This window comes from Mustela putorius, unplaced genomic scaffold (assembly GCF_011764305.1).
Source record: "Mustela putorius furo isolate JIRA1106 unplaced genomic scaffold, ASM1176430v1.1 tig00000198_pilon_pilon_pilon, whole genome shotgun sequence".
NCBI classification, from domain to species: Eukaryota; Metazoa; Chordata; class Mammalia; order Carnivora; family Mustelidae; genus Mustela; species Mustela putorius.
The window spans coordinates 2,727,542-2,752,834 of record NW_025421311.1 but is presented as its reverse complement, the minus strand read 5'-3'; the positions used below and the strand labels follow the sequence as shown (position 1 = coordinate 2,752,834).

General features: G+C 39.9%; 1 non-coding gene across 1 annotated transcript; it reads left to right on the top strand.

Annotated features, from left to right (window-relative positions):
* Nucleotides 1–22,422: 22,422 nt before the first annotated feature.
* Nucleotides 22,423–22,497, top strand: TRNAK-UUU. Its single transcript has one exon. It is a non-coding gene; the product is annotated as a tRNA-Lys (tRNA).
* The last annotated feature ends 2,796 nt before the right edge of the window (nucleotides 22,498–25,293 follow it).

The window sequence follows — 25,293 nt, the reverse complement described above, 5'->3', positions numbered from 1 at the left end:
GATCATGACTCGAGACAAAACCAAGAGTAAGATCCAGACCAACTGTGTTCCCCGGTGCCCCAAAACTTCTGTCTCTCTAGACTGACTACAGCAGGGTTTTTCAGCAGCAGCCTTGTTCTGGGCCCTTTTCCATTATAATTTTTCATCGTCTCCAAAGTTAGGATCAATGCATCCTAAATTTCTCATGACAGCCACGAATCTAAAACTGTAAATGGAAATTATTACAGTACCTCCTCATACCATTTAATGTGGGGGAAAGAAAAGATACCCAGCCACCAAAGTAGATTATGATTTAAGAACCGAAGTCCTTTATGTGAGTAGGAACGACCCTAAACCCTGTTACACATTTTAGTATAAATTTAGTGGAAAGGCTTAGATTTGCAGAATATTAAATAGATCTTCATAGCCTTGATACTTTAAAAGAACTATTTTGTAGCAGGTCTCTCTTTGAGATTTGTCTGATTTTTTTTTCCATGGATAGACTGGAGTCACAGGTTTGAGGGAGATCTTTGTTTCTCTCGGGGGTTAAGATCTTTCTTAACCACAAGGGTTAAGCGCCATTCTCAGTGCTTTATACCATGGATACCACTCACCTTGATCACCTGGTTAAAGGGACACATTGTGGGTGTGTGTCACACACACATACATGTAAATTTGTATCTACATATACACACATGCATGTATACAGCACTACAAAGGTCTAGACGTGTGTGCTGGATTTCTCCACTGAAAATTTCCTATTTGCCATACTGTCCATGTCCTTGAGGAAAGACTACCTACATATATGATTTGAGTTTTTCTGTAAGGAAAATTTGCCTTTTTCCTCTTACTTATTTATGCATTCATTCATTTACCTCATTTTGGGCTCATGGATGCCTATTGAATTCTTTGGGTTGTAATCTAGCTCATTACTCATTTTGAAAAAAACACTTTTTTATGTTTGATTTGTCTAAGTTGGAATATGAATAAAGTATCCTTTGTATTTGATTATACTTAAATCCTTTACAAATATATATAGAAAAACTCCTCTTAAAGTTCAATGGACTTTTTAAGAAATTGAGTAAATTGACCTATAGAAAATCCCTTATGCTATATTTGACTGACTGCTTGCTTATGTTGAACAAGTTCCTCTGTGACCCCAGATTTCCTGCATGCTGGAAATCAATTCTAAAGTCTTGATTAGCTGCAAGGGAATTTATTTTCCAAAACTGTTTCTTGGGTTGTGCGGAGTACTTCCTACTGTGTCATATAGGAAGCTACATCGTGTCTGGAATGCCTCAGCTTTGACAATGTTAACAATGACTGACTGGCAGGTTCACATGATGGCAGTTTCCTCGTTTCTTTTTAAAGATCGTGGGTTTACGGGGCGCCTGGGTGGCTCAGTGGGTTAAGCCTCTGCCTTCAGCTCAGGTCATGATCTCAGGGTCCTGGGATCGAGCCCTGCACTTGGGAGGGGGGTGGTCTCTGCTCAGCAGGGAGCCTGCTTCCCCCTCTTTCTCTGCCTGCCTCTCTGCCTACTTGTGATCTCTGACAAATAAATAAATAAATCTTTTTTAAAAAAATAGAGACCGAGGGTTTTGGAGGGGAGAAGGATGGGGGAATGGGTGAACCTGGTGGTGGGTATTATGGAGGGCACAGATTGCATACTGAGGGTGATGCATAAACAATGAATCCTGGAACACTGAAAAAAAAAAAAGAATTACAAAAAAATAAATAAATAAAGATCGCTGTCAAGCTTTAGTGCTTGATTTTTGCCCTTCACTGCCATTGCCATGATATATCTTTCATTACCACTCATGAAATGGTGGTTTTTCTATTAATCAGTTAAATTCTTTTTAATATAAGAATTACCCCTCATACACTAGCCTAATTTGGTTATCCTGAAATATTTCAATTACCTTGAAATAATTCATATAGGAAAAAGAAGACAAAGGGTTAATCTGTTTCCCTTTAATTATCAAACATCAGAATAATTAATGAGTGCTTAGTTAACTAACTGGTGATCAAGAATCTTGTTTTGTTTTTCCTACTCCTTAAAAAAAATTGGTGCACACTGATTGTTTTAGATACATTCCATGTTTTTAAATCATTTGAAGACATCATATTTTTGAAGCAAAAATTTCCCACCCTTGACCTGTGGGAGTGTCTCAAGTTGGCTCCCTGTGTCTCTTCAGCATGACCATGTGTGACCTTCTGTGCTTTCTGGCTCAAGAAGACATCCCACAATCATTTACATTCCCTGTCCCTGACCTGGGATCAGCTATTTCTAGAAGGAGGCCTTATTGCTGTTAGTGGAAAATGGTATTTAAAAATGATATCTGGATATTAGAGATGACCATTGCCACTAGACTGGCATGGCTTCTAGACCTTTGCACAGAACTGGGAAACATGCATTTCATTAAAATTGAAGATAGGATGAACTCACAGTGATATTTACAAATCATATTTGAGATTCCAAAGTGTTTACTTAATATATTTGGTTTTCTATTCACAACCTTTTCTTTTATCCTGAAAATATTGGTGGCAACAACCACGACATAATTATGTATCCTTTATCTTACAATATACTGTAAAATGCACTCAAAATAATCAAATTATATCACTCCTTACAGTTTCCTTATGCCCTCATCTCCCAGATTTGAAATACTACACATTATTTTGTCATGAATTCTTCAAAATCTATGTTCATAGATTAAGGAAATATTCTGGATGTGATTTAGAGTGTGAATTAAGGTTAATGTGGCCTAAGACTGCATTGAGTTGTCCTAGCTCCCATTAAATTTATGAGAAAAAAATAGCCCAGAACTTTTAGTCTACACAAAAGCTATTTCCAAAGTTGTCCATCCATCAGTGGAACCACCGAGTACATGCATCACTGGCCCCAACTTAGGCAGCTTTGAGTTCTGTATCACGGATAAACAACTCACATGTCCAAATTCCCTAGGAGTCAGTAAAAATCTTTAAGAACAAGAACAATATTTTATTCTCGTTTTGAATCCCCAGATCCTAATTCACTGCCGGACATTTATTAGACACTCTATAAATATGTCTTTACGGAACGAAAATAAATCAGGGTACATATTATGATTAAACTCAGTAACTCATATTTATCCCTCCTACATTTATCTTCATGGCTTAATTTTGAATGTTAAATTAATTGCCTTACATCCTTAGGTATTTTTCTTTTTTTTTTTTTTAATTTTTTTTTTTAAAGATTTTATTTATTTATTTGTCAGAGAGAGAGCATGAGAGCGAGCACAGGCAGACAGAGTGGAAGGCAGAATCAGAGGGAGAGGGAGAAGCAGGCTCCCTGCGGAGCAAGGAGCCCGATGTGGGACTCGATCCCAGGACGCTGGGATCATGACCTGAGCCGAAGGCAGCTGCTTAACCAACTGAGCCACCCAGGCGTCCCATGGTATTTTTCTAAGTTATTTTTCATCACTAACTTGCTCTGTTTATCATTTGTTCTTCCTTTCACTCTAAAACATTCATATTTTACAATATATACTTAGGGCCCTTTAGACAGCAACCATTGTTTGAGGTCAATGAAACCTCAAACTGAAGGTCACGCTTTCCCGGGGGGCTCCTTCAGGAACAGAGAGAGACAGTCAAGAAGCAAACAACAGAAAAGTACTGGTTACCAGTAAGTCCTTGGAAGGAAACCAGTTTACCTCGATAAGCTTGTTTCCACATTGATCTAGAACAAGCATTCTCTCTTTAAAAGGAAATGTCTATTTTCACCCATGCCACTGTGGTTTACCTCCTTTCCATCTTTCTGCTGCTCTCTAAGCCTATCATGCCCCTTCCCTTTTTTGGACTTCCACCTGAAACAACTTAGGTGTTGGCCTTGAAAGAGGGAGTTTCAGTTTGATTTCCACCAGAGACGAGCAACGTGACTTCCTGAAAGAGCATGAGCCCATCCGTAACGCGGGGATCCAGCACCCACTTCTCCTGGGGACGCTGACTCAGCAGGACCCTACTGTATGGACAGCGTCCATCACAACACCTGGCACTCCGTCGGGGCTCCTTAAATGCAGCACCCTTTCTTCCTTCACCCCTGCATCCAAACCCCAGCCATTCTACAGAGCCCAGAGATTTTAAATCCCTCCTCCTCTTTGGAATCCCTGTCCTAGCCCTCCTCATCCCCCCTACAGCTAGTGGATTCTCCACTCTCCTCTGCTACCATACATTTTTTCTTGTGCTTACGCTTTTGTTTCCCCCGCCTATTGTAAGCCTTTTGAAAGCAGATCCTTCCACACCACGATCCTCCTTCGGTTCTCCAAAAACCTGGCACGGTGCTCCAGAGGAAGCGGCTCGTGCTACTACAGAGAGCTGGCCCAGGGACGGGGAAGACCGAGATTTTCTTCCAGCCTCATCTCACTGCTCTGGCAAGTAGGCTGGCTCATTACTCATCAGATGAGGATGCTATGACTCGCCTGCCTTCCCACTTACAAGGTGGCTGTAAGGACACAGTGTAAAAAGTACAAAAGGAAGCATCTGGCCTAACACTTGCCTCCGGGGCTGTATAAAATAATAACGCTAATCTAAATCTAACCATCAACGCGACGTGTTCAGCTCTCACTAGCTGCCGGACATCTGCCGAGCAACCTGCACCCGCCTTCTGACAGGCAGCCTGGCATCAGGAGGAACCAGGTTCAGTTGCCAGGCTACCTGGGTTTGAACTCCGGCTCTGCCACTTACTTCCGGTATGACCTTGGGAGAGTCATTTAACCTTTCTGTGTCTTGGTTTTCTCATCTGTAAAATGGACTTAACGATATCACCTCCTGCACAGGAACTTCCTATTACATTAATAAACAATTGAAACAAGCCTGCTATATAAGTGCTCATTAAACACTACATCACTTAACTCGCAGGCCAACGTTTACGTTACTATTATCCCCATTTCGTAGTTAAAGCAACCGACGTCAAGTCCAGGGGGATGCACTTCTGTTACCCACCTGTGTCTAACTCACAGTGTGGTGACGCCCAGTGTGAGGTGAGGATCGGAGCAACATTCGGCAATGTCTGGACACACTTTTGGTTGTCACAGCTGGGGAGTGCTACTGGCCTCCCGTGGGGAAAAATGAGCAACGTCACCCAACCTACCAGAAGGCAAGGGGCAACCCCTACAACAAAGACTTAGCTGGCCCCAAACGTTACTAAGATTTCCAGATTAAAAAAGAAAGTCACCTAAGTCTGATTCCTTCTAAGGTGAACTGGAGCCTCTGGTAGATCAGAGGTCTCACCTTTGTGGAAGGTTCTGGACAGGCGTTTTGTGCGGCCTGCCTTTTATCTGTGGCGGTCAGCTCACTGACCAGGAAAGCTGGGAGGAGTGCCCGTGGGTTTGGGAGTTCGTAATAAACCCAACCGACTTAATTTTCAGTTTAGCAAACTCCCCATGTCAGTGTTTAATTCTCCTCCTTCATTCTTTATTTGTTCCGGCTTTACTAAGACACTGACATGTAACACAATGTAGGTTTAAAACGTACAATGTGATTATATTTATATATATATGGCCACAGTATGTTTAGTTAATACATCTGTCACCTCACATCGTCATCTTTCTGTGTGTACGTGAGAGCATTTAAAATCTACTCTTAGCAACTTTCAAATATATAATACTGGGCTGTTAACTGTACTCACCAAGCTGCACATCAGATCCCCAGAACTTGGTTATTTTATAACTAAAAGTTTGTATCCTTTGATCGACATCTCATTTCCCCCACTCCTGAGCCCCAGGCGACCAAGAGTCTACTTTGTCTCTCAGAGGATGAGGTAATGGGGGTCTACAGCCAGGTGTTCAGCTGGGTTTTCCTGATGTTTCAGAGGGAAACATAAATGCCAGGAAGGTGTGTGACCTCATTTTCCGAGTTTGGTTGGGTTTTTTTTTTTTTTGTTTTTTTGTTTTTTATTTTTTTTTAATCTTCCCTGAACGCTCAAATGTCCAAACGTGACTGAAGTTCAGAACCTGCTTCACAAGATAACCATGAACGGGCTGCTGTCCTTAAATAAGAGAAATTAAAATGACATGAATACATCATTGATCCTGATTTCCACGGACATAGTCATCAAGGCAAGAGCTCAGGTCAAGCTCCCTGGGCCCTGCCTGGGGACTGAGCAAAGCAGGACAAGAACAGCCTGAGTAAGTGTAGCCTTGTCTCAACGTGGCTGGGTTAGAGTTCTGGGTGTAGGCATCGATGGGCTGAGAGAGAAGTGGAGGCATCTTGGGCATGGTGAGTCATTCTTTAGATACCTAGCCAATAAAGGGGAATACAGAAAAAGGAGCACCCAGTATTGAGGGGATAGAGTGGGATTTCTTTCTTTCTTTCTTTCTTTTAAATTTTATTTATTTATTTGACACACAGAGAGAGATCACAAGCAGGCAGAGAGGCAGGCAGAGAGAGAAGGGGAAGCAGGCTCCCCGCTGAGCAGAAATCCTAATGTGGGGCTCCATCGCAGGACCCTGAGATCATGACCTGAGCCGAAGGCAGAGACTTAACCCACTGAGCCACCCAGGAGCCCTAGAGTGAGATTTCTTAAGGTGTTTATGAGTCTCAACATACCTGTGCTTCTAAGAGATAAGAAACTAATGGAAAAAAAGGAAAATATTTGTTAACCCAGTATCTGAGGGCACACTTAATAATGCGCTAGACATGCTAAGTGGAAAGGTGCTGAACAGAGGAGAGAGAAGTAGAGATAAAGGGAAACACTGCAACTGTAGCCAGGACCCGTGACTTGTCTGACACTGTAGTTTGCCAAGGGCTCTGTGCCAGCCACGTGTTTACTGACTGTATCTGTAGGACAGATTCCATCCTCGCTTACAAGGTGGGATTCTCTTTAGGTAAGATTCCTCAGTTCCACTAAAGGGGTGTCTCAGCTTGCCTGTATCTGTGCCAGGCATCTGCTTTCCTATTCACTGACCAGGGGACACATGGCTCGACGGCTCTTGACCACGTGTGCCCTCGTCCCTCCGGCTCCCCATCCACCTGCCACAGAGCGGGCGGACCTGCTCTCTCCGTTCCCCTTTACTTTGTCCCTACAAAGTTCTTCCCGTCCTCTGCTTCAGGCCTGGCCGTATCTTAATCTTTGTTTGAAGTCTTGATGAGGGGGTAGCACTTCAGTCCTACAGAAATAATTGGAAAGACTTCACTCTGAACTCCCCAAGGAAATACAAGGCAAAGACCTTTCCTTTGGTAACGGACGGTATGCCCTTGTGGTTCACGATGGTTCCTGGAGAGATACTCCAAGAGCTTCCCCCTAGTTTCCTGTCTCTTCACAGGTTGTAGGTATGTTTTTAAGCCATTTCTCTTCCAACACGCACCCGCCCCCCCCATCCCTAAAATAAACAACATAAGTTTTTGGATAATGATGGAACCAATATGCCATCTCTTCTGCACAAACCAAGGACTATTCATTTCCCTACTTTTTGGTTTTCTGTTGATTTGTTGTAATTGTTTTAATATTACAATCAGAAGTCTTAGAAATGTTTCTCATGCACTTCATTGTACGAGATCCAACACTTCCGCTCCAGGAAGCCTACGAAATACTCATGGCAACAGGTAAGAGGGCACAAAATAGAGTGCTCAAGAAAATGTCTTTCCAAGACTGGAAACACGCTGTCCTCTAGTTTTCCAGAGACCACAGCCACAGTTCCTAAGCTGGCATGAACTCCACCTCTCCGGTCACAGCTCTCATCCCATTTCACTCAGTTCCCCATGCTCCGGTCACACTGGGCTTCTTCTAACAGAGCCCACGCACTCTCATTTCAAGAGCCATGTATTTAATTGATGGGAAAGCCCAGACATCTCGCCCCCAACCTTGCCAGGGGGAAGCAGTGAGTGAAACATGTAGGTCAAAATTTAATCTAATATTCTTTAAACGTACAGCTCCTGCCTCCCCTCTTTCGTCCCTTCCCTTATTCATTCATATCTTTTTTTCTCCCCCCAATAGAAAGATGGAGTAACTACTGCCAATCACTCTTCCTCTCCTTGGGCATATAGAACTCTGTGGCTCACATGGACTTGAGACTCTGGTGGGAAAGGAGTGGCAATAAGAAGTAAAAAGTAAGTGAAACGTTCGCAGACACTGGTAAGAGCTATAAGGAAAAAGAAAAAATGGTAACAGGAGAAGGCAGGTAGCAAAGACCGGAAGGCTACATAGATTCAGTGATGAGCTACAGTCATGCTAATGGCATGAAAGACAAAAGCCAGACTTACCTGACAGTAGGAGAAGAAAACCACAAGCAGAGAAGATAAGTGCAAAGTTCTCAAAGCAGCAAGAGGCATGGGGTGTTTGAAAAATACACAGGGAAACTGTTTATGTCATTGAACAAAAATGAAAGGAAGTCAATGTTTAGGCAGGGATTTGGTCATATGTGTCCTCAGATAGTGGAAAAACCACACAGATATTATTCTAAATGTGTAAGAATCTAGCGGAGCGTTTCATTCAGTGTCAAGTGCCCAGAAGGAAGAGTTAATTCACAGTGGCTCCTCAGAGAAGAGCTTGTAAAACTGTCCAATGGGCGTCTGTAATTATGTAAAACTGTCTGATGGGTGTCTGTAATCATGATGTAAGTTTTATTCTCGAGAATATTTACATGCATTTTCACTGAATCTTTGCACTCAAAGTCATTGTATTAAGGTGGAGAAAGTACAATGCATGAGCTTCGGAAATGAAGAAAGAGAAAGTCTTATGCACCTGTTAAAATTCTGACCATTCTGGTCACTGTTCGGGCAATGGAATACAGTGGGAGAGGAGCAGACACAGGTGTGTATTCAGGTTATTTCAGTGATCCATATGGGAGACGACCAGTGGGACGAGGAGAGTAGCCGTGGGCATCGGAGAACTGGCACACAGTATGTAGTTCGGTAGTAGAGTCACCAGGATATGCTGGTGGAATGGATCTGGACATGAAGTAGGCAGAGGGTGGGGAAAAGAGTGGGGTGTAGAAGCACCTCTAAGTTTTCAGCTTGGCAAAAGAGTGGCTGATAGTGTCATTTATGAAGGAAGCAGAAACAGAAGAGAACGTCAGTGAGCATGGTTGAGTTTATCAAAAGTTCGGATGCATTGAATTCAAGATGCCTATCCCATATCTCAGAGTAAATGTTAAGAAGAGGGTTGATTACATAAATCTGGATATCAGAAGAACCAGAGACATAAAGTTGGGAGCTATCCGTTTAATGCCATGGGACTGGATGAGGTCAGTAAGGTGGGAAAAATAAAGGGGGCCCGGAGCAAAGGACCAGGACGACGTCCGTATCCTGAGAAGTGGAGACACCACTGAACTCTAGACTCCAATAACTCACCTCAATCAGTAGGACTGTGCTAGTTTTATCCTCACGTTCCACGGAAGAAGACTGAAGAACAGGGACATGACGAAATCTAAGTTCACATGGCTACTCGGTGGTAGAAAGAAAACTCAAGCCTGCTCCCAGAGTTCATCCTTGGGTTTATTCAGATATAGTGATTCTTAAACAAGCTGTCTTCTCTATCCGACAACGCTACACCAAAAACATAGAGGTCTATGAAAATCCTGTTATTTGTGACTCTGGATCGCCCACACTGTTCATTTGGATTATGTCCTTACTGCACTCTAGGTTCATAACAAATAAAGCCGAAAGAGCCCTTCTGCCCACTTCTTCTCCTTTCTCTGTGGACTCACTTAGGGTTTTGGGGGATCATGTCCCAAAAAGTCAAGTGAAGACCAAGTCAGAAGAGAAGTGGTTATTGAGCTCCTCCAGCCCGAAGCTCCCCTCCTGATGATCCCCAGCGTCCCGGGAGATGCCCTTTGCCCTAAGCCCTGGGTCTCCTTCCACCCCCAACACCACCAAAGCAGCCCCCGCCTCATGCCGCCCTGTCCCCTAGCCGCTGCATAATGGCGGGGAAGGAAAGCAACAGTAACACCAATGACAACAATTAAAGCCTCTCCTTCATCACTGACTTGAGGTAAAAACCCAGATTTTTAATAATAACATCATATTGAGGGGAAAAAAAAAAGTCAAACCAGTGCGTATCTGTGTGTGTTGTGGGGAGAAGGGAGGGAGGTGCCGATGCAAAACGTGAGGCTCTTCCATTGATCTCAGGGAGTAGCCAGACAATTCCTAGGAACCACAGACTACATTTAAGGGCCAGTCTGACAGTTCCAAGGATGGAGGGAGATCAGTAGAACCTCATTAGCCCTCTTTCCTTCTAGTCTTCAGCAAAGACTCACATGAATGTATCTCTGCTTCCTGGCTAGATCTTACAATCAGGTGACTTTCCCCACAAGGGAGTGCTAGCTCATCTGACCACAATCCATCTCTGTAAACAAGCTGTTGGGCAAATGTGTAACTCTTTCGAGCTAAGAGGTCTTCTTACAAAGTGTTCTCTCTTTCAGGAGAAAGAGTGCCCTCCTCTGTGATGTTTTCTATGGAGGAATAGAGTATGGGGTCCAACAAGACAGACAGTCTACCAGATACCACAACTTAATGCCGTGACTTTTAACACTCTGGCAGAAACTCTTGCTGGAAGCAGAGTCAGTATCCACAGAACTCACCAGCAAATCCAAACTTTGTTCTCATGACAGACTGCTGGAACTATGCAGAATGGAGGCTGGAAGGGTGAAGAGGATCAATGTGTGGAATGGGGGAGGGGAGGTTACGATGAAGGTGGTGGTTCCCTAGATTTAAAAAAAAATGTCTCAAGGGTGAAAATATCTTTTTCAATGATGTCTTGAGACACTATATGTGTTAAAAAATAATTACCAATTTTCATTCTAATAGGAAAAATAGATATGCAATAATGAAATAAGTAGTAATTCTGGAATACGTTATATACAGATGCTAAAAATTTTTATTTTCGGACAAAGAGACCATAAGAATACCCTAGAAATCTCAAAAAACTTATGGTCAGTGTAGACTGAATTAGACAGAGAATGTCTTTAATGTCCAAAAAATTTGAGATGGATTTTGAATATTAGATAAAGTTGAGCTAAATGGGAGAAAAGGGAAATATTCTAATCCATTCCACAAAAATCACCAAATAAAAAGCTTACATGTGCCCTCAATCACTACTCTGGAGTTTGATTCTTTTAATCATACCTTGGGTTAGAGTCCATTGTCCATCCCCTCTGCTGCTTCTCAGAAATTCCTCCAACTATCTGTTAGCAGGAGACAGTAATGAAATAGTTCTGGCAAAAATTAGTCACTAACCAAACAGCTGTCTTGTCTTCGATAGAGGGACTGTGAACCACTGTGTGAGAAGCAGCACACCATACACTGAACCTACCTTCACTCTGCAGATTTATTCGACATTAGAAAAAGGGAAGCCACACTTGTCCGGCTCTCTACCTGTAACGGAGTCTGACCATGTCCCGGGCCTGAGGAGCCCAGCATGACATCACCGGGATGAGAGGAGCACCTGTGCACCTGAAGGAGAGTCTCCCAGCCAGGGGCAGAGCCCCTGCCCCGAGTAGCGCACAGATACCTCCATGATCCCTGGATGAACCTAATGACGAACCAGCTTCATAACTGCAGGCTGTTCATTAAAATTCTCTCGAACACCTTTCTTAAACTTTAAAATGAAGAAAGAGCTGGTATCTATAACCCATAACTCCTTTAAGTGGTGTATGTACACACACACATACACATGCACACACATAATCCAGACACAGACATGTGTGTGTGCATGTGTCTATATATTTCAGCCACAACACCGCCATTATTCGTGTAGTATTTTACTATTATTAAACCAAAAATTGCTCCCTTTATTTAGACATTACACACACACACACACACACTTTGTTCCAGAATGACATGATACAGTGGGAGCAGGACAAGCGGTGCTCCCAGGAGACCCTGATGTCAGAGAGGACACAACCTCTGGCAGAATTGTGGTAACACTGGGATACGCGGTGTGTCGGGCATAGAGCACCCTCACCCTTCTCTCCTACCACTCTCCAATCTTCTCCGGTCTCCTGCTAGTGTCTTCTTTGGGTCAAACACAATTTAAACTTTGTTGATAAGAAAGCCCATGAGTTTGATCCATAAACCAACCCAACAGGGATGAGAGCAGGGGATGGATCTAGGAACGGCCAGTGAAAAAGAACGAGCACAGGAGAGACAACAGGGAGGACAGAGGAGCAGGAAGTGCCAAGAATCTGAGGTGATGAGTTTGGAACTCCAGAGCTGATCTGACTCTTGCGACTTCCAGGGAACTGGTGAACTGCAGTTAATTTCCAACAATTTCAGCTGTGAGTGCCCTGCTAGGGACTGATCCCTCATCCCTCCTCCAGGCCCAGGGCTGGCAGCAGCCTGCATTTACGGGTCACTTGATGGACCCAGAGTGGGCAATAAGGCCCTTGTCCTCCAATGTCAGGGCTCTGTGTTCTCACTGTGTATTGCTGTGTTGGACCACCAACACAGGGAAAGCTGGATGCCATTGCTTTAATCTCAATAGGACCAAAGCAACATCCAGAAAATTTAAAGAGCTGCACCTGTTTAGCTGTTGTTTTGTTTGGATGTTCAAAATCAACCACAAATACAGAAATATTTAGGAAGGCACTACTTGTGTCCAGACTCAAAAAATACCGGAGGAGACCTTAAGCTTCCACCTTTGGAAGATCTCTGGTGTAGAGATAAGCTAAGCAATAATGACGGCACCAACAACAGAAACAGCCACAAGCCCTGGGGTTGGGAGGAAAATCTGATTTCCAGAGTTTGAGCATTATAAATTTCAAATATCCAGTTCTAAACAAACAAACAAAAATCGCAAGGTCCATGAAGGAATAGAGAAGCATGAGCCATTCAAAGGAAGAGAACAAATGTGAAGACACCATCCCTGAGTTATTCCAGGTAGCAGACTTATTAGACAATGACTTTAAACAACTTAAAGATGCTCGAAAAGCCAAAGTAGGACATGGGCAAAGACTGGAGCAGGATATATGAGCAAAACGAGAGTATCAACGAGAAATCATGAAAGGGAGCCAAAAAGAAATTCAGAAGGTGAAAAGTGTGATAACTGATTAGGATAAGAAAATCAGAGAGAATATTAATGAAACCAAAATTGGGTTCTTCAAACAGATCAACAAAATAGAGAAACACTTAGTAAAATGGACAAGGGGAAAAAGAAGTTTCAAATAACTAAAATCCTAAATTAAAGTGGGGGCACATCTTTTATCTTTATAGAGATGAAAAAGATACCATGAACACTTGTACACCAACAAACTGAATAACAGATAAAACAAATTCTCAGAAACACACAACCTAGTAAGACTGAATTGTGAAGACAGAGAGACTCAGAATGAACCTATACTACTAAAGAGAATGATTCAGCAAAAAAACCTGGCAGAACAAAGAAAAGTCCTGGACCAGAGGTTTTCAACTGGTGAATTCCACCAAACATTTAAAAAAAATAGTAACACCAATCCTTTTCAAACTCTTCAAAAAATGTTGAAGAGTAGGTGACACCTGTCTAACTTATTCTGAGGCTAAAATTAAAAAGTTAGATAAAGACACCATAAAGAGAAGCAAATTACAGACCAATATCCCTTGTGAATATAGGTGCAAAAATCTCCAACAAAATACTACTAAATCATCTCTAATAGCATATTAAAAGGATTATTCACCTCAATAAGTGGGATTTATCACAAGAATGTAAGGGTGTTTCAACATAAAAAAAAATCAACCAGTGTAATATATCATTTTAATAGAGTGGAGAAAAAAATATGATAATCTCAATTAATACAGAAAAGAACATGACAAAATCCAACACTCTTTCATAATAAAAACTCGCAGGAAAGTAAGAACAGAGGGAAAATTTCTCAACATGATAAAGGGTATTCATGAAAAGTCCACAGCTAACATCTCAATGATGAAAGACAGATGACCTTCCACTGACATTAGGGACAATACAAGGGTACTTACACTAATGCTATTCAACATACTGGAAATTGTAGCCAGAGCTATTACATAAGAAAATTGAATAGAAGACATCTGACCTGTAAATAAAGAGGTAAAATTATCTCCATTCACAGATGAAAACCCAAAGAACTCATAAGAAATCTATTAGAATAAATGTATTTTGCAAAGTTGCAGGGTATGAGACTAATGCAGAAAAAAAAAATCCAATTTTGTTTCTGCACAGCAGCAATGAACATCTGAAGAGAAAATTAGGAAATCAAGTTCTCTTAGCAGTCAAAATAATTAAATATTTAGGAATAAATCTATCAAAGGATGTGAAAGACTTACATGCTGAAAACTACAAAACACCACTGAAGAAATTAAGGAATATCTAAATAAATGTAAACACAGTTCACTTTCATGGAGAAGATGATATTTTTAAATGTTGATACCACACAAAGTCATCCACAGTTGTAATACAACCCCTATCAGAATCCTAAGAGTCTTTTATTTAAATTTATTTATTTTGCAGAAATGGAAAAGCTGATTCTCAAAATCATACGAAACTACAAGAGGTAAGGCCCCGAATAAACAAAGTAATCATTAAAAAAAAAAAAGTAAAATGAAGAGTTAGAGGACTCATACCTCTCAACTTTGAAGTGTAGTAATTAAAACAATATGTTTGTTTGACATAAGGACATATAGATTAACAGACTAGAATAAAATACCCAGAAATAAATTCCTGTATATATGATTAATTGCTTTTCAACAATGGGCACCAAAGTTATTTTAAGGGTCAAGGACAATTTTTTTGACAAGTAGTACTGGGAAAACTGGATATCCATATTCAAAAGAATAAAGTTGCATCCTTTGCTTATACCATATACAAAACTAACTCAAAATGAATCAATGATACACATTTGAGAGCTGAAATTATAAAACTCCTGGAAAAAAGAAAACATTAGAGAAATCTCCACAACACTGGGTTTGAAAACAACTTTCTGGATATGTCACCAAGACAACAGGCAATAAAAGAAAAAAAAAAAGATAAACTGGACTTTGTGGAAATTATGAATGTTTATACCTCACAGAATATGATCAAGAAAGGAAAGGTAATCTATAGAACAGGAGAAGATATTTTGCAAACCTTATACCTCATGATGGAATAATATCTAGAATATATAAAGCACATCTAAAAGTCAATAACAACAACCAATATACAATCCAATGTATAAGTGGGTAAAGGACTTGATGGTCATTTCTCCAAAGAAAATATACAAACGGTGAACAAACCCATGAAAAGATGCTCACATCCTTAGTCCATAAGGAAGTGCAGACTTGAAGAGTAAGATGCCATGTCACACCTTTGGGGGATAGGTGTTGGATATATTAAAACACACACACACACACAACATAACATACACGCAACGTAACAGATGCTGATGATTATGTGGAGAAACTGGAAATCTGAGCATTGCTGGTAGGAATGTAAAATTGTGCAACCATTGTGGAGAACAGTTTTGTGGTTTCTCAGAATTTGCAACTACCCGATGATTCACCACTTCCACCCCGAAGAGTATATCCAAAAGAACCGAGAGCAGTGATTTGAACAGATATCTGTACACCAGTGTTCACAGCAGCATTAGCTGCTAAAAGGTGGAAACAATCTAGATGTCCAAAACCAAGTGAATGCATAAAGAAAAGCTAGCATATATGTAAAGTGGTATATTTTTCAACCACGAAAAGGAATGAAATTTTTGAAATATGCTACAGCACGAATGGATCTTGAAAACACATTTAATGAAACAAGCCAGGCACAAAAGGACGGGTACCATGTGATTCTCCTAGAATGGCAGATTCCTGGAGAAAGAAAGCAGGTTCCCAGGGGCCAGGACAATAGAGTAAGGAGTTACTGTTTAATGGATACAGAGTTTATGTTGGGAATGATGCAAGTTTTGAGGACAGATCAGGACTATACAACACTGTGAATATACTTAATGCTGCTGAATTGTACACTTACAAGCAGTTAATGTATCAAACACTGTGCCAGGCACTTTCCATTTACTCTGTTGCTCAAAGCACAGCTGGGAGAAAGTATAGGTATTCTGATCTAATGTTTAAAGATTTACTCTTTCAGGCAATGGATTGGGTGCTATGGACATCTGCACCCACCCAGAGCACAAGTCCTGGTGCCTTAGACGGAGTCTATGAGACTAGGCACAGTAACGAAAAACCATCTAAAATGATATCATCTAAATGATACCAACCAAAATGATACCATCTTCTGGGTGTTCAACAACCACAACTTCTCCCACTGAAGGATAAACCCAAGGTCACCATCACCCAGGCTGCAGAGGTGGTGAGTGCAGTTAGGGTCTAGAGCTCAGGAAGGTATGCTCATGCAGGCTGAAGGCAGTACTGGGGTTAGCATGACCCTACGGCTCACTTCAGTGCAACCGTACCAAATAGATGTTTTTGGGAAGAGAATTCAGAGGATGGCAAAACAGAGACTGGTATCCAGCTTCAACACAGACATCATCCACTTTCAGTCAACCATAAGTGACCATGATGGCATAAACTCTAAATTATCCTTTTAAGAATCATTAAAACTGTGGCATGAAGAGGCTTTAATTCCAACATTTCTAATCAAAATTTGATGACCCTGACCTGAGAAGTATTTTACATGATAATCAGAGATCAACATTTAATACAAAGCTAAGTAAGTGAAAAAATCCAGACCCAGATGTCTACATATCACAGGACTCCATTTATATGGCAAAAGAAAAATGGAAAAAGTATAGGGACAAAACCAGGTCCATGATGGTCCAAGGTAGAGGATGGGAGGGTCGTTCTACACCTTGATTGCAGTGGTGGTTACATGACTGTATATATTTTTCAAACCTATTTAAACTGTACACCTACAGAGCATGAATTTTACTTGCATGTACATTATGCCCCAATAAGCCATGTTGTTATGACCTTGCTTTCTCCCATAAATATTTTGCTTCAAACTTTAATTATGCCAATGGGGGAAGAGCTCACAATGAAGAAGCGACCATGAGAAAAAGGGGGTGGCGAGATTGTTTCAGAATCTCGGGTCTTCGGTTGAATGAAGTACATACTCCCTTCCCTGAATTTGCATGGCTGTTCCTTTCCTATCAATAAGCTGGAAATTGCTCCCTTTAGACTTAGGAATAGTCAAAAGATTTTGGCATCGTTACTGCCCCGGTGAATGGGCATCTTCTGGGTACAGTGGATAGCCTGTTAGATATGAGGAAAGTGGCGTTAGGGCTTTACTCTGTGTGTGTGTGTGTGTGTGTGTGTGTGTGTGTGTGTGTGTATACAGTTAACTAGAACACCTTCATGAAGGGGCATCTGATCTCTTCAGTTGCCCAAGACGGCTGAGATGGCTTTAGCAGTGAAGGGCAGGACAGCATCCCCTCAGCACGCGGTGGAGCGCTGTGGGTGGGTGACTGCCCAGCAGCCTCAGGAGACAGCTCTGCACGGTCTCCAGATGACCAGAAAGATCCATGTGGGAAAAGATTTCACTACTTCCTGCTCCTCAGCCCTGCATGGATATCTTCCCTGTATAAGCCAGGATTTGTGTGACCGAGGCCTGCGTGCCTACATGATTTGGCCCAATATCCCAGGAAAGCACACAGGCTGAGCGTCTTGGAAGGCAATGTTAAAGGGAAGGAGGCCCGTCCAGGTTCTTGCAGGCTTCTTAGCTTTGCTGTGGATTCCCAGGGGGCCCTGCTGCTCTGCCCCCTGCCAGCTACATGCCAGCCTGCCGTGTCCTCTAGTTCCTGATCACTCCACAGAGCAGTACAGGCTTAGGGGGTCTACTGTGCACAAGGGACTGCTTCTGCTGCTCAGGAAAGACTGCGTTTTCTGGTTTGGAAAACAAGAAATCTAGATACGAAGTATTAGTGAAAAATCATCAAATAATTAGTAGCCTCTGGTAAAGTGAGATTATAACCTAGGGGGTAGAAAGAGTTTTAGAGGATCAATTCTAAAAACAATCCTATTTAATACAATGTAAGATATATCTATATCTATATCTATCTATCTATCTATCTATCTATCCATCTATATATCTTTAGAAGGTAGTATAATAGAGAAAACTCTGAGGCCCAGAAAAAGGCAGACAAAATTTCTAAAAGACTCATTCTTACCTAATATATGTCACTTTATTTTATGCCAACACATACACATGTATGCATGTGTGTGTATGTATATATATATGAATATAAATAAATGTTACACACATAAATAAACATATTATATACATAAATATATATAAGGGAATCTCTCGCACATCTCTATTAGGTAAACACTGTTAACTCACTCATGCAGAAAAAAGGGAACGAAAGCTCATAGAAGTCATAAATTGCCTGAATAAACAACACTGGTCGTGTTTGCTGAGATATAAATCCAAGTCACTTGGACTCTGAAGTGTGGGCTCCTTTAGCTAAACCAACAAAAGCAGAAGACAGGCTATATTATTTAGAACCTTGGCCCGTTCCAACGTCAAACACATGTAGGCTTAGTTCCCAGGAATGGGCTATGCAAACACCAGAACACAGCTGCCTGAGCGAAAGCAGTGTCCCATCTGTGGCTGATGTGGGAAGTGGACCCATCCACGTGGGCTCAGAAAGTGCGCTCTGAGGGTTACAGGGTGACTGGCCTGGGCCCTGAAGAGGGCGTCCGAGGTGTATTGCTACAGTGTCCCCTGAGACACTCTATCAGTTTGTAGCTGTTCCAGCCCCAGAACATTTTCAAGACTGAGAAGATATTTGCTGGCAGATATTATCTATAGTATCAATTTAAACATATCAGTTTTCGGGACGCCTGGGTGGTTCTGTCAGTTGAGCATCTGACTGTTGATTTTGTTTGGATCGTGATCTCAGGGTTGTGCGATGGAACCCTGCATCAGGCTCTGTGCTCAGCATGGAGCTGGGGATTCTCTCCCTCTGACCCTCTCCACTGCTCTCTCCCCCTCTCTAAAGAAAAAAATTATTTATTTATTTTTTAAAAATTTTTTATTTTTTATAAACATATAATATATTTTTATCCCCAGGGGTACAGGTCTGTGAATCGCCAGGTTTACACACTTCACAGACTCACCAAAGCACATACCCTCCCCAATGTCCATAACCCCACCCCCCTTCTCCCAACACCCCTCCCCCCAGCAATCCTCAGTTTGTTTTGTGAGATTAAGAGTCACTTATGGTTTGTCTCCCTCCCAATCCCATCTTATTTCATTGATTCTTCTCCTACCCACTTAAGCCCCCATGTTGCATCACCACTTCCTCATATCAGGGAAATCATAGGATAGTTGTCTTTCTCCGCTTGACTTAGATGTCCATCAACAGATGAATGGATAAAGAAGATGTGGTATATATACACAATGGAATAGTATGCAGCCATCAAAAGAAATGAAATCTTGCCATTTGCGACAACGTGGATGGAACTAGAGTGTATCATGCTTAGCGATGTCAAGAAGAAAAAATATTTTTTAAAAAATTTTATTTCTTATTTGACAGACAGAGAGATCACAAGTAGGCAGAGTGGCAGGCAGAGGGAGAGGGAGAAGCAGGTTCCCCGCTGAGCAGGGAGCCCAACAGGGGGCTCAATCCCAGGACCCTGGGATCTTGACCAGAGCAGTGGACTCTTCAACCAACAGAGCCACCCAGGTGCCCCTCTAAAGAAAAATTATATATATATATATATATACACACACACACACACACACACACATACACACCTCAGAACTATGATTCTAGAACCTATCCCTTTATCTGTGATCCTATAACCCCTATGTGATATCTTTCATGGTTCAATCTAAGTTTAACATGTTACTTTGTATATAAAGTCAGGCACAGAAATCTGAGTCTTTATTTTCCCTACCTGCTTAAGTCTGTCTAGAGAGAAATATAATATATGACTTTTTGAAAGGAAAAAGGCTAGAACTCAAAATGTATCATTTCCTTTACACACAGATAATGTTTCCTGGAGAAGTACAAGGAGCCCCACTATCATTGTTACACAACTCATAAATTATGTTCAAAAATATCCTTGGTGTTGTCACCTGACACAAATATTTATGATGGTTAGTACTGTACTACCTGTTACACCGTTTATTCATATAAGCCAAGTCAATGTATATGAAAACCCACCTGCATAGTTTACACAAATGATAGGTTATTATTCATACCGTGGCACACCATGATTTTTAATTATTTGCAAAGTACTAAGTTCTGGTAGGCAAAGACAGTTAATGTGTGCTAAACTTCTATATTCAAAATATTTAAATTGGGGGATATAAGAAAGATAAAGAAACAAAGAATGCACACTATTATCAAGAAATACTATGGAGGGGCGCCTGGGTGGCTCAGTGGGTTAAGCCACTGCCTTCGGCTCAGGTCATGATCTCAGGGTCCTGGGATCGAGTCCCGCATCGGGCTCTCTGCTCAGCAGGGAGCCTGCTTCCTCCTCTTCTCTCTCTGCCTGCCTCTCTGCCTACTTGTGATCTCTCTCTGTCAAATAAATAAATAAAAAATCTTTAAAAAAAAAAAAGAAATACTATGAAGTATTCCAAGAAGATCACACGTGGTATAGAATATTACTTAACTATTCAGATTATGGAAAAATTTTGGTATAAAAATTTATTTTTGATAAATATTTATTAACTTTCTTTACAAACAAGAGCTAGGGCTACCTGATACAGATAAAATAATAAAAAGAGAAGAGAGGAAAAAAGGAAGACAGTCTTTCCTTGCTTAGCAAACATTCTAGTAGGAGATATAAATAGGAAAAAATTTTTTTTAATTTAAATTTAAATGTAAAAAATTTAAAAAAATCATTTAAAAAATGCCAATTCTAATTTCTATGGGAAACAATAAGAGAGTTCTGTGAGGGGGGATACAGGAAAAGCTCCATGTTAAGTATGGTCATCTATAAAGTTGAGTTGGCTGAAATAATTAATCCATCAAAATTAATCCATAATGGGTAAGGACATTACTATTACCAGAATGACAACAAATAGTTCCCGTAGAAGCATGCCTGATGTTCACAGGTAAGTAGAGTCATGGAAGATATTAAAAGATCTAAATTGTACTTTGAGATATGAAAGCTAGAACGTGTGAGGTGGAAAACACACTGGATGACATGAGGAGCTGATCTGCTGTGTTGGAAGAAAAATTAGTGAATTTGAGGAAACTACCCAAGGTGAAGCACAGAGAACAGAAAATGACACAATGAAAAATGAAGTGTCAGTGAGTTCTGCGACACATTCAAAAGGCCTCAGAGATGTGTAAGTGATGTTGTGAAGAAGAAGGAGAAAAATAATATTTGAGGAAATACTGGCCAAGATCTTTCCAAATGCAGCAAAAACTACAGACCCATAGATTTTAAAAGGGTGATGAGCCATGTATTAAAAAAATGGGAAAGGGGCGCCTGGGTGGCTCAGTGAGTTAAAGCCTCTGCCTTTGCTCAGGTCATGATCCCAGGACCCTGGGATCGAGACCCCACATCAGGCTCCCTGCTCAGTGGGAAGGCTTCCTCCTCTCTCTCTGCCTGCCTCTCTGCCTACTTGTGATCTCTTCTGTCAAATAAATAAAATCTTTAATAAATAAATAAATAAAAATTTTTAAATGGGAAAAAAATACAGCAAAGCCCATCATTAAATTTCTATAAGCCACTGGTAAAAAGATAGTCCTAAAAGAGAGGGAAAAAAAACATAAAGAGAAAAAAAAAACATGCTATATACAGAGAAACAGAGTAAGGAACAGTAGTAGATTAACTATCAAAACAATGCTAGAAAACAGTAGTGAAAGACCAAAAAAAAAAAAAGTCATCCAAAAATTGTAAGTTCCGAAAAACATAAAAATATTTTTTAAGATCAAAGGTGAAGTAAAGACTTTTTCATTAATATTAAAGCTGAAATATTCCATCATAGGTGGACATCAACTATAAGAATGGTAATGTTAATGTGTAAGCCTGATGATTCACAGACCTGTACCCCTGGGGCAAATAATATATTATATGTTAATAAAAATAAATAAATAAATAAATAAATAAGCAATGTTAATGTTAGTCATTCAGACAGAAGGGAATGATATCATACAGAAACAAGGGTTTATAAAAGTGAATCAAAGTACCAGAATGGTAACTACATGGGAAAAATGTATATAAAAGATACAATATAAACATATATAATATATATAAAAATATAAAAAAAATACATAAAATACATACCATATATTAAATTATGTTATTAATATAAACTATATATTATTTTAAAACCTTAAAGGAAAGTTAATGGTTAAACCAAAACAATAACACTTGTGAACCTCTTAAGTTAAACTTGTACATTATGACCACCGAGTTAACTCCTGAAAGAAGAAAATTAAAAATTCTAGCTAATAAGCAACAAAAGAAATAAAATAAATAACAATACTCAATCCAAGGGAAAGCAGAAAAACTGTTAAGAAGGCAAAAGAAGAATAGGTAGTACAAATTTTAGGAAGTAGGAAAATAGGGGCCCTTAGCTGGCTCAGTTGGTAGAGCACGTGACTTTTGATCTCAGGGTCATGAGTTCGAGCCCCATGCTGGGTGTGGACCCTACTTAAAAATTAAATAAACAAATAAATAAAACTAAAAAGTAGCAAGATAGATTTAAACCTAACATTACAAATAATTTAATTAAATGTTAATAGTCTAAACACCCCAATTAAATGTTAGACATTATAAGATTGTATTAAAATATATATATTGAGACAAATAGATTAAAAATAAGATGATAGAAAAAGTGTATCATGCCAACACTAGTCAACAATAAAATAGATTAGATTCAGATAAATTTCTTGTAAGAGAATTTTAACAGGAATAAAAATGTGTAATACCATAAGGATGATGGGATAAATCCATAGGGGAAGCATAAAAATTCTAAACATTTAGACATTTAATAGCAGTTTTAATATATAAGAACCCAAAATGGATAGAACTACGGAGAGAAATAGACAAATTCACAGCTAAAGTCAACGATTTCATTAACCTTCACTTAATAATCGATAGAAAAAGGCACCAACAAATCAAAGAAGACAGATAAGATATAAACAACATAATCAAACAACTTGACCCTATTGGCATATAAAGGAGTCTGGTCATACAAGTCTAAATAAATTTAAAGTAATTCCGGTCATACAGGATATGTTCTTTAGCCCAAATGGAATAAAATTAGAAGTCAATAATAGGAAGGCCTGTAGAAAATCTGCAAATATTTGGTATTAAAAAATTCACTCTAAAGAGCACAAGGATCAAAGAAGAAATTAGAATGGAAATTTGAAATCAATTTTAATTGAATGTGAATTAAAACACAACATATCAAAAACTGTGGGATGCTAGTAAAGATATATTTAGGGGGAATTTTAAGCACAGTATGATGACATGAGTAAACAAGCAATGTCTCTGAACAATGATTTCATCTTCTCCTTTAAGAAACTAGAAAAAGAAGAACAAGTAAAAAGAACACTTAGAACAAAGGAAAATACCAGAGATCAGAACGGAGATTCATCAACTGGAAAACATAAAAGTAACAGAGAAAGTACATGGAATCAAAAGACGCTTCTCTTGGAAAGGTTAACAAACTGGATAAAACTCCAAACACACTGAACAGGAAAGCAGAGAGAAACAAAATTATTATTATCAGGAAGGAAAGGCTGACATCGCTATGATCCTACAGATGGTAAAAAGATAACAAGGGACTATAATTAACAATACTATGCAAATGATTACCACAACTTCTATGCAGTGGATAAATTCCTCGAAATACTCAGACCATTAAAGCTCAATGAAGAAGAAATAAATAACCAGAAGAGCCCTATATAAATTACGCAAATTAACTTTGTGCTTAAAAACATGCCCACAAAGAAAAGGCCAGGCTCAAATGGTTTCAGTTTTGAATTACACCAAACATTTCAGGAAGATATAATAGAAATTCTATATACACTCATCCAGATAATTAAAAAGTAAGAAATACTTCCAAACTCATTTTATGCGACCAGCATTTCACTGCTAACAATACCAAATAATGACATTATAAGAGAGGCAAAATACAGACAAATATTTCTCATGAATGTAGATGCAAAATTCCCAACAGAAGTTTAGCAAGAAGCTCCAACAATTTAAAAAAAGGAGATGGTTCATTGCAGGAAAGCAAGGGAGGAAGGAAGGAAGGAAACCAGTATGGCCACTTGAAGACACAGAACAACCATTTAACAAAATCCAGCATCCCTTTCGTATCAAAGACTCTCAGTAACCTAGGAGGAGAACTTCCTAACAGTGATGGGGAATATCTATGAAAATTCTGCAACTAATATATTTAATGGCAAAAGACCTGAGGCTTTATCCTCTGGGATCAGATGTTCCATACAAATCCCCGAGCACAGGTCTTGCCACAGAGCAAGTGTTCGGGGAATGAAAGCTGATGGGAGCCTGCACAGTGATGGGGAGATGGGGACACACACACACACACACACACACAACACACCACACGTGCAATTTGGAGAAAGAAACACAAATTAAACAAATATAGAAAGATATTAACATTTGTAGGTGAACATAATGTTCATTGCACTTTTTTTTTTTTGGTCTTTCACATTTTCTGTATGGTTGAAAAAAACCTCATAAAAAGGTTTTTGGGGAAAAATATTCGAGTGCAGACTGAAACATCTAAGGGCAACTGATTTGGGGCAACATTATGAATGCGATTTGGTGGAGAAGAGAGTACTTTCAAGAAATGGTATGAGGACAGTGGGCTACTCGTATGTAAATAATCAACTCCTGTTCACCTGAAACCCAATGCAAAAATGTAATCCCAGATGTATCTGAGACCTAAATATGAAAGCTATAATTGTAAATATTCTAGAGGAAAAGGTAGGAGGGAATTTTTTGTGACCTCTGTTTATGCTTAGCCACAACATCAGAAGCAGAGTCTCAGATATTTCTGGGTTTTATCAGACATAGGGTTGTCTCCTCATTTCGAGACATATTTGGGAGATGGAAGAGACAATTCTAGATTGGGAAAAAAGTTTTAATTTGTTCATAATATAAAAAGAACTTTTATGTATAATATATAAAACTTTTATTCACAATATATGAAAAGAAAAGAAGTTACAATACTCGAAAGAAAAGAAAGAAAGAAAGAAAGAAAGACTAAACTAAACAAAAAACAGCCACAAAAACTTTAACCAGACACTTCACAAACCAAAATATCTTGTGGCAAATCAGGATGTGTGAAGGTTTTCACAGGTCATGAGGAAAAAGCAAATTAAAACTGAAATGGGTAATGATGAAAGCCTTTTAGAATGGACAAGCTCTCGATACTGTCCTCACAACACCCAGTCAAGCAAA